The sequence below is a fragment of the Gracilinanus agilis genome, chromosome 4 (assembly GCF_016433145.1).
Source record: "Gracilinanus agilis isolate LMUSP501 chromosome 4, AgileGrace, whole genome shotgun sequence".
Taxonomy (NCBI): domain Eukaryota; kingdom Metazoa; phylum Chordata; class Mammalia; order Didelphimorphia; family Didelphidae; genus Gracilinanus; species Gracilinanus agilis.
In genome coordinates, this window is record NC_058133.1 from 234,662,948 (window position 1) to 234,674,121 (window position 11,174).

Below are 11,174 nucleotides of genomic sequence, written 5' to 3' on the forward strand. Positions count from 1 at the left end.
TACCACAAATATATGGTTTATTTTTTAAAGTTAAAATAAGTTAAAAAAAAGCTAAAGTTTTCAAAAAAAGAACTTAACAGCCAGCAGATAACACACAAAGAAAATCCAGATTTTGCAATAACATAATGCAAATACTCATAAAAGAAAAAAAATTCAGACCACCTCTGGTATGAAATGGCATGTCTAAAAAAATTTTTATTTGCCTCATCCCTAACCCTGGGATGTATATATTTTGAGAATGTATGTTCAAAGTTTTATTGCTATGAGTACTTGATCAAAAAAGTTTGGAGATCACATTTTATGCTAACCTCATTTTGGAAATGTAGAATAGGCATGGCACCAATCCCCAATTCTTTTCTCTCTTTGAGTTGGGCTGGCTTACTTACCCTTCCTGCATCTATATTGGCAGGTTAGGGTAGTTCTAAGATGTGACCATCTGGCTACAACTCACTCTCAGGGTCTTGGGGCTAATCCTAGTGTGGGAAAGTTTTATGTTTACTATGTACAACTGTAGCTTCTAAGGTCCTACCAATGTGCTTAATGTTTAAGGGAATTGATACATTTTCTCCCTCATATTAGCTCTTTCTTGTTTAAAATAAATTTTTTTTATCATTTATTAAAATTTATATTTTAGAAAAGTTAACATGGTTACATGATTTATGCTCTTACTTTCCCCTTCACCCCCCGACCTCCCTCCCTCCCCTGGCCAATATGCATTTCCACTGTAAAATAAATTTTTTTAATAGTTTTTGTTTTTATATTGCCAAAAATTTCCCTTACATGTTTTACCTCCCTCTTCCATCTTGTATAAGAAATAAAATATATCTTAAAACTCTTTCCTTCTGTCTCAGATGATAGTATCATTTCCAAGGCAGAAGAGCTTACTGGGTTAGGCAACTGAGTTTAAGTGACTGGTCCAGGATCACATAGGTAGGAAGTGTCTGAGACCAGATTTGAAACCAGGACCTCCTATGTATTGGCTTGACTTTTTATCCAGTGAGCCTCCTAGCTGCCTCTTAAAAAAGTATTTTAGAAGGAAAAAGAGAAAGAAGAGAAAAAATGAACAAAACTGATGACTATATTAAAAAAATCTGAAAACATATTCAATATTCCATTCTCCCAGACCTCCTATTGTGTCCAAAAAAGTTGGGGAGATATATTCTCATCTCTTCTTTGGGGCTAAATTTGTTCTTTGTAATTTTGCTACATTTTCTTGTTATTGTTTTATGTTTTTGTTTCTCGTAGTCATTATGCATCATTTCATGTAATTCTTTCCATGCCTCTTTCTATTCTTCATTTCTTATAGCCTGGTAATAATTCTATCACATCAGGTATTTGTTTATGATTTGTTTAGTCATTCTCCAGTTGATTGTGTAAGAATTTAAATTTAGTTTTTATGCTAAATGTTAGAATTCTAAAGTAATATTGTGGTTGCTGATTTAAAATATTATCCCTTTAAGTCAAAATGACTCTAGCAGCTTTATTTTACAATGAGGTAAGAAAGAATGAAAGTGGGAAATGTAAAAGACAGAAAGTGCTGCCTAGCTACAAATACCCTAAGTTTAATCCTAATGTTTCTAGACCACAAATGCAAATCCAAAAGTGAATTTCACCAGAATCCAAAGTCCTAATTAGGAAGCTGAAATCCAAAGAGCCAGGAGATGCTGAAGAATCTGCTAAGAACCTTCAGTGCACACAAGATTAAGACCTCCAAGAATCTCACCAGAACTCACACTGAAGGGAGTGTCCCACCGAAGTGCCAATGAGCATAGAGGGTCTCCTCGCTGAAGAACCAAGGACGGAATCACTCCACTCACCACCACAGGATCCAGGGGAAGTGTCTCTTCAAGCACCAAGGCAAGAATGACTCCAAGCCAGAAGATGGGAAGAGAGAAGAAGACCCAGTCCTGAATCCAGGAAACCATGGCCTTTTTATAGTCCTTTTTCCACATCACTTCTTGTCTTTTCCCCTCTTCAGAGGAACCAGTCACAGCTTCCAAACTGCTTAGCCCTACCCAGGGCTGGGCAGTCCCCTTTGGAAGTAAGGGTTTTTGACTTGTGAACTCTTCCACCTAGTGACTGGTCAAGTGTTAAGTAGGGGTGTTTTCAGGTTTTGATTGATTAAACTAAAGGTTGCTGATTGATTACATTAGAAATAACAAAGAGAGAGAATTCTATCTTCACAATGGGCATAAACTGTTTAAGTTTAGTTTTAGCTACCAAGTGCTGGTATAAATATCTTTTTTTTTTTAATTTTTTTTTTAAACCCTTAACTTCTGTGTATTAGCTCCTAGGTGGAAGAGTGGTAAGGGTGGGCAATGGGGGTCAAGTGACTTGCCCAGGGTCACACAGCTGGGAAGTATCTGAGGCCGGACTTGAACCCAGGACCTCCCGTCTCTAAGCCTGGCTCTCAATCCACTGAGCTACCCAGCTGCCCCCCTGGTATAAATATCTTAGTGTATATTGGGATTTTATTTTTCGTCAGTGACCTCCTTAGGGTATATACCTAATATGTGGAGGGGATGAACATCTGAGTTCACTACTCACTCAAAAAAAAAAAAAAAACGACACCATAAAACCCTTTACCTTCTGTCTTAGAATCAATGCTAAGTATTGATTCCAAGGCAGAAGAGTGGTAAGGGCTAAGCAATGGGGATTAAGTGACTTGCCCAGGGTCATACAGCTAGGAAGTGTCTGAGCCTGAGCCCAAGACCTCCTATCTCTAGACCTTGCTCTCAATCCACTGAGCTACCTCACTACCTCCACTACAAACTCTTAATCATAAAGCATTTACTTAACAAATTAAAGCCAGAATAATAAAGTGACATAATGGTTCAACCCATAAACCTGGGTCATTATCTCCCATCCATATGCACAAGTCTGTTGGGGAAAGTGGGTACAATCTTATGGAAACTTAGAGAGGCACCTAAATAGGGAAACTCATGTGCCTGGAACAACTCAACCAATTCTGGATTCATGTCTTTAAGCTCCTAATATCCTTAGGTCTATACTTTATCTGCTGGTTCAAGATGTTTTTCTTTACTACTCTTCAGCTATCAAAGTAATTGTAGCTCTTTTAGTGAAAGCAGAGAAGTTTACTCTCTTGACTGGTGTGTTAGTGAAGTCAGGCTTCACTCTCTTAGCAAAGCAGCTCCCCAATTTGGGAATCCACAGAGCTGGGCTCTGAGAGCGTCTTCTTCAGTCAGAGGGTACTGTAAAGAGGAAGGTAGACAAATCTCTGAAGAATTGCCACCATGAAAACTTTAGTTGGCAGCAAAATACATCTTAGCATCTCCTTTTCCTAAGACAGCTCTCCAAGCTCTGATCAGATCAGCTCCCAGCGGCAGTGGCAAAAGCTTGTTTTTCTCTATTCAGCTGGTCTCAGCATGAAGCAATTGCACTATATCTCTTCTTTTCCCACTTTGCTCTAAGTCATTCTGCTTCTGCTGCTTTTCTACTTATATAACCACTGTCTTGGTGCAGGTGCTTATCACCTCATGCCTAGACAAGTCTCTCAGCTGCAAATCTCTTTCTAGTCCATTCTCCTTCCACTTAATTGCCAAAGAGATCTTCCTAAAGCTTAGGTCTGATCATGTTCCACTCTACTCCCCCTACTTCCTATGCCCAAGTTCAGTAAACCACCAGGATCAAGTAAAGTCCTTTGGTTTTTAAAACCATTCACAATCTGGTACCTTCTATCTTCTATTCTTTACTCCCCTCTAAATTCTCCATGATCCAGCAATATCAGCCTTATTACTCTTCCTCAAACATAGTGCTCTGTCTCCTGACTCCATGTCTTTGCAATGGTTGTTTCCCATTCCTGGAATGCTCTCCCTGCTCTGCCAACTGTCTTCCCTGGCTTCTTTCAAATTCCCACTAAAATTTCTTCTTATACAAGAAGATTTTCCTCATCCCCCTTAACACTAGCACCTTTTCTCTGTGACTATCCCCATTAATTTGTATGTAACTTGTTTGTTTAGTATGTTATCTTCCCCATTAGAATATGAACTCTTTGAGAACAGGATCTGATTTTGCCTTTCTTCGATATCCTCAGTTATTAGCACAATGCTTGTTATATTGTAAAGGCTTATTACTTGTTGACTTAACTCATCTTTAGTCTTGCTTTGCCCTCCAAGTCGCTGAAGCTCCAAAGTTCTCTTCAAGTTTACTTTGAAGCATGAAGAACAAAAGTGAAGGTTCAGAGTTTGAGGCTAACTTCACCCTTTAGCACAGAGACCACTCATCGAATCTGGGAATTAATTCAGCAACTACTTCCATCTCCTCCCCCATTCTCTATCAGTTTACTGGGAACTGGCCTGACACAGTATTTATTTGAAATAAATAGTGCTTTTATTTTGTTTGTTCAAACTGATTCTTTTCTTAGAAGGTGGCTCATAGCTATGTTCTATGGATGGTGCACAAGTATTTCTCATATTCTTTTCCTTGGTACAAAGACTACTTTTTCTCTTTATATCAATACTGTATGTAAAACTAACAGTGTTATCAGAACCTCAAATCAGTAACACATGGTCTGAGAAAGGAACACTATCCAAAAACCCTTGTTTAATTCCACAAACATTAAGTTCTGTGTAATTAGAAATTTGTACCCTAGGACTTCATTTCCCAGAATCCTACTCTCGTCCCCATAGTACATCCTTACATTTTGTAAGATAAAGTTTTGTGTAACCCCTCCCTCTCTTCTGCTTTCATGGTCTAGGAAGCTGCTCTTTACTCACAGTTTTTACTTTCCTCTACTTCAAGTGATTATTAATAAATCTTATAAAATATACTTGGAGTTATTGGATATTAATTTTAATCTTACATTTGTGGCAACCAGCAAAACTGGAAAAAGAATTCTCAATTTTTTTTTAAGATAGCCTTTTGAGTAAAGATAAGGAGTTTTCCTGGTGGTGGGGCTTTGTCCACCATGAGAGCCGGGTAGCTGCATCTCTGCACACCCTGCACTCTTGCAGCTCTAGCTCCCCTGCTCCCACTGCTGCTGCTGCTGCTGCCACTACCTCCCAGGTTTGACCAGACACTGCCTGGGGGTTCTTGCCATTTCTGCTATTCGAAAACTAGAAAACTACTGTAGTCCATTCCTAATTGCCTGAGGGTTTGAGAGTTGTTTAGAAGCACCTTGTTTTTTTCTGCACAGAGGATGAGATCTAAACCCCCCTTTTCCCTTGCTTGCTTTGGCTTTCTAAGCTGAGTTTTTTTTTTTTTTTTAAGAGCAGCCCCTTCCATGCTGCTCAGCCCCACCCCATCTAGCTTTCAAGCTGATTTTTTTTAAAACCCTTAACTTCTATGTATTGGCTCATAGGTGGAAGAGTGGTAAGGGTGGGCAATGGGGGTCAAGTGACTTTGCCCAGGGTCACACAGCTGGGAAGTGTCTGAGGCCGGCTTTGAACCTAGGACCTCCCGTCTCTAGGTCTGACTCTCAATTCACTGAGCTACCCAGCTGCCCCTTTCAAGCTGATTTTTGAGCTGATCAGGGACTGAGGTATCATGGAGCCATTGGTTTTTACCCCTGTAGGGGGGGGAAGGAACAGAACTCTTCTTCCAAACATTCTTTGTGAGGCTTTTACTCCTAGGCAGTGCATACTAGGGTGGACAGGAAGTAGAGATTGCAAACATGGCTCAGTTTCCTGCCTATCTCAAATAGCTCCTGTTTCCAGAGAGCCTTACCAAGCTCATGCAGCTTACAGTTTTAGGATGTCTTTTCTTCCTACCATTCCTGGGTGCGCTTGTCCTTGCAATTAGCTTGATCCTGAGATTCAGGGGGTGGAGATTCATCTCCTTACACCCCCTTGTCATTTTGGCCTGCCCAGTCTTTGCAACACATCCAATATGCAATTTGCCCACACCGTGCCCAGTGCATTTATGGGGAACTCCAGTGACCAAAGGAATCTAGATGGATGATGATACTGGAGAGGGGAAGGAAACTTAATGAGATCTGGAGGTGAATTTTAAGCCTTTTCAGAATCCATTGTTTTATTGATGTTAACTCTTTCAGTTTTGTTTCCCTCCAAATAGTGAACAAGTCTCTATTGGAATTGGAAAAAAGGACTCTTAAATTCAAAGCCTGTATCCTGTCATGCTTATTGTATTTCCTGAGTGTTTGCTTTAAAATTCAATTTTGCTTTTTAAGTTCACATATTAATCTGATCTAAACTATTCTGTTACACTGAATCACTTTCAGCTACTGTGTTTTGGCTATTAGCTATATGTTCTGTTACATTGTCTTTATTTGTACCTCCCCTAATGACTGGACTGGAGAAAATACCATTGTAAAAGCCCATAGTCAACTTGGACAAATTCTTTTCAGTGGCAAAACCATAGGTTCTAATGGATGTTGGGTTTGTCACCAGATCCATCAAGGTCACATATTACCTAAATGGCCTTTTGTTCCTTTGCCTTTGTTAATTGTCACATAGATGATGATGAATGGACTCCATCAAACTGGTTACAACCTGTATACAACTTTTGGAAAGTTTAATGACCTAAAATTTTTTAAAATTAATTTTAAGGGGTCTTCAGAAGTGACTTTTAGATATCTAAAGCACCAGTACCTCTGATTGACTGCCTTTGAGTTGTTTGTAACAAGAGGTAAAGGGTCCATTTAGTAGTTGAAGTGCAGTAGCACTGTTGCATTCCCCATCTCTGCATTTAATAAAAATGTAATGGATGAGACATCTGAAGTGATTTTTCACTATTTAGTCCTGGGCTCCACATTGAAATGGATGGGATAGATCTTTTACACTGTTACAGTCTCATACCAGAAGGAGGGAGGTTCCCCAAAAGGGGCTTGGTTACCCTGTGATAGGTTATAATCTCAGTCAGGAGGTGGGAAGGGTTTTCCTGGGAAGCCTAGTAGCTTCTGAATGGGTTTTTATATTTGTAACTTTTCAACTTACTCTACTCTTCCACCAGAATGATCTAAATTCTTGGTGACATTTTAGACCCAAAAGTTTTTCATTAGCAGCAGAGATTTTTTCTGGTTTCTCCTGTCAAATTTTGGAATGATGGCAGTAATAGACTTTGTTAAAAAATATCTCTGCCAAGGTTGAAAGATTGGCTAGATCTGTAGAACTTGTGACAAGTATCCATGAGCTTCATAGTTTTTTAAAATGTCACCCAAGAAGTGGCTATAGACTCATGTGAATCCTAATGATAGTGGGTTTGCTTGCTTTTGTCATTAAATGTGTTTTTGTAATTTTGGGGATTTTGGTACTTCTTTGAATGCATTACCTGTTATACTACTGTTTTATAAATCTGTTACTTGGTGAAAATCATTTGCACTCACACTGTGGATCATGGCTAAGTTAAAAAGGAAATTGATTTCATTTTTGGGTGAGAAACCTTTGTATTCTACCTCTCCTTGGCTGACATAGTGTGTCATTGATTGTAAGCTACATATTTTTGATTTTTAAAACATTCTTTAAATTATTCTTTTCTTTGTATGTGCAATACAGTATTTGAGTTTCCTTTGTTTTTCTCTCATTTTTTGTACTTGAAGCACATGTTACCAGTATTAATGTCTTTTTGATTTTGCACTAGGGTAAGTTTAAAATGTCCATTAGCCCAAATGTCAAGGCATACCCACAAACTTTAGACTACAGAAACCTGTCATTCATTGTTTAAAAATTATGGGACTTTACTTAATGATTATGTCTGATTCCAGGATAAGTCTTCCTAACTTGAAGTCTAGCACTCTCTCCACTGTGTTACTGTGCTAAGTACTGGAAATTGTGCAAAAGAAATTTACCCTTCCCTCTTTCTGGGCTTGTTCCTGTTGACTACCTGGAACTTGACTTGGTTAATTCTTTTAAGAAGAGGCCAAGCTATAGATACTGATAATTTAAATTCTTAAAAACTCTTCCTTTAAAATGATTCCTAAATGGGAGCAGCTGACTAGTTCAGTGAATTGAGAGCCAGGTCTGGAGATAGAAAGTCCCTATGTTCAAATCTGGGCTCAAACACTTCCTAGCTGTGTGACCCTGGGCAAGTCATTTAATTCCCATTGCCTAGCCCTTATCATGCTTCTGCCTTGGAACCAATACATAGTACTGATTATAAGACAGAAGAAAAAAAATATTTTTAAAGATATATGTGCCATTTTCTTAAGCTGTTTGACCCTGGGCAAGTTACTTAACCTTAATCACCTAGCCCTTCCTGCCTTCTGCTTTGGAACTTTAAAAACCCTTTCCCCCTTCTCCAACCCAACAGGCAAGTCTAGCAACTTTATAACCAACCCAAGTAATTGTAATTTCCTATTGGAACCACCAGCACTATCTTATTGATAATTGATATTATTGATAAAAGATGAGAAAAAGAAGCTCTCTCTGGTTAAAGTAGGGCTTCTTCAATTTTTTTTAATCAAATAAACCTATTTAGCAGTCTGTAAAACCTATTTAAAAATCCTATTTGTAAAATCCCACTCTGCTCAGAGTAATGTTTTTAAATGCACAAAATAAAATACATAGGATCACAAAAGAAGTCTAGCATAATGAAATAATGATGTAGGATTTCCCCCTGTATTAGTTCATGGACTCTCCTGAAGGAGTCTGTGGTTAAGAAGTTTGGGGTTAAAGCCTCAAAAGATGAGTTGGGGCATCTTTTCTCTAATGCTGCTGGCTCAAGCTGTCATTTCAGGATATCAGTTCATAAATGTTTTTCCAAGTCTTTGTTCTATTTAACCATAACATCAATCAGTTTTTTTACAAATACTTACTATGTAGATACTGCATTAACAGAAGTAACTCCCCCTTCTCCAAATCAAACAAACTTAGGAACATACTCTCCCCAATGCCACTTTGATCCTTGGGTTTCTTATTTTCTTTTTTTTTTTTTTAACTTTACCTTGTTTTAGAATCAATATTAAATATCGGTTCTAAGGCAGAACAGTGATAAGGGCTAGGCAATGGGAATTAAATGACTTGCCCAGGTCACATAGCTAGGAAGTGTTTGAGCCCAGATTTGAACCCAGGGACTTTCTATCTCCAACCCTGGCTCTCCATCTACTGAGCCACCTAGCTTCCCCTGATCCCATGGTTTCTAATGCAGTAACACTGGTCTTACCAAATTCACCTTCAAATGAGCTGGAGAAGGAAATGGCAAACCACTCCAATTATCTTTGCCAAGAAAACTCCACATGGGGTCACAGATAATGGATGAATGATTCAGCATTTCTGCTACAGGTGAACCAGACAGGCAGGTTTCTTGGAACTTTGCTCTTCTCCAGTTAACTTCCGGCAGATACCAGCATGGATTCCAATTCCCAACTTGGAATTCTGGTGGCTCACTTTGATCTTTTGAAGTTCACAAAATCATAACCATTTTTAAATGTCCTTTACCTAGAATCAATAGAAACATAAAACAATGGCAGTGTCATACTCCACAAGGTTCTGGTGGGGAGAGAAAGGCCTGAAGTGGCTCTTCACTTGAATAGAGCCAAGTAGAAATGAGAATCAGTTTCACTTTGGTCAGTTAGCACCTTTGGGAACCACCCCTAATCTGGCTACTCAGTCAATAATTCTTTCTTTTGTTTCTTCATTTCCTTGTTTCTTTCTTTCTTTCTTCCTTCCTTCCTTTCTGTTCTTTCTTTCTTTCTTTTCTTTCTTTCTCTTCCTTCCTTCCTTCCAGAAGAGTAGTAGGGGCTAGGTCATCAGGGGCAAGTGATTTGCCCTGGGTCATGTGGCTAGGAAACCCTGACCTTCTTTTAGAGATGGTTTCCAAGAAAACTGGGAAGACTTTTATGAACTGTTGCAGTCAATAAGCAGAACCAGAAGACGGTATACTATAGCAACAACATTGTAATTATAAGGACCAGTGATGAAGAATGCTTTCCATCTACTGAAGATTGGTAATAGAAAAAATATATTGGAATGAGACACAGATGTTTGGATTTGGCCAGTATAGGAATTTATTTTGTCTGTGAATTTTTATTATAAGGGTTTTATTTTTGTTTTCAGTAAGAGAGGATAGGAGAGAAAAAAAATACTTGATAACAAAAAAATAAAATACAATTTTGAAATAAAAAGTCACTTCCCCCCCCCCCCCCGCCCCCAAAACCTCTACAACCCAAAGACAGCTCAAACTAAAGCACCAAGTTCACAGACCTCAGGTTAAGAATTCCTGGTATAGAGAGTGAAGAGAAGAAAGTTTCCCAAGGTGTTCCCCTTGAGAAACCAACGTTTCTCAAAATAAACTCTGATTCCATGTTGGGGGTCTGGGCAGTACTCTAGATGGGCTTATTTACACTTCTCTCAGGTAACAGTTGTACTGATTTTATATTATTCACCCTGCCCGGGAAGTGTCTCAGGCCAGATTAAAATCAAATGATTCAAACCCAGATCCTCCCATCTTCACATTAAATTCCATTTAATTTAACAAATCCATTTAACAAAAAAGACTACATGACTACATACACTGAGATGAAATTTAATAGGAACACAGGTAAGTTTCTAAATTTGCCTTAAAAACCCTCTACAAGTGACTTCCGGTTAAGATGGCGGCAGAGTAAGGAGCAGCTGCTCGATCTCTCCTGACCGAACCACACAGAACCCCTCAAGGGGAAATAAAAACGAGTCCAGAGGAACGAAGGAACCCCACAACAGGGCGCAGCATTGAAGGTACGCAGAATCGGGGCATTTCCACACTTTAAAGGGGTGAAACAGTTCACACTAAAACACGAGAGGAAGAAGCCCCTCCCCCGCCCCCCACACCACACAAGAGGGTAAACAGGACTGGGGCAACCAGAAAATCACTGGCAGCCCCGGAGCCCGTACCTGTGCGCTGCAAGACGAGGGACCCCAGGTGGCTGGGACTCTCCCTGAGCGCCCACGTGGGTGAAGGCACCGCCTCCGGCTGGGACAAAGGCCCCTAAAACTGAAGGCATTGCCTCAGGGGCGAATAAAGATCTCCAGCCCACGGACTTTCACTACCTTCTGCGGGGGTGAAAGCTGGGCGCTAAGAGCAGCAGCGCAGGCAAAGGCAGTGCCCTAGGCTTGAATAACGAGCTCCAGCCCAGGCTTGGACCTCCAGTGAGGACCCGGTGCAGACCTGAGCGCAGCTGTGGAAGCAGCCCCAAAGACTGCTGAAGGAACCTCGGGCAGAGCAGAGGGGCAGACCGGGAACTACCAGGAGGCCTGACCCAGAGGACAAGGAGACCGGAG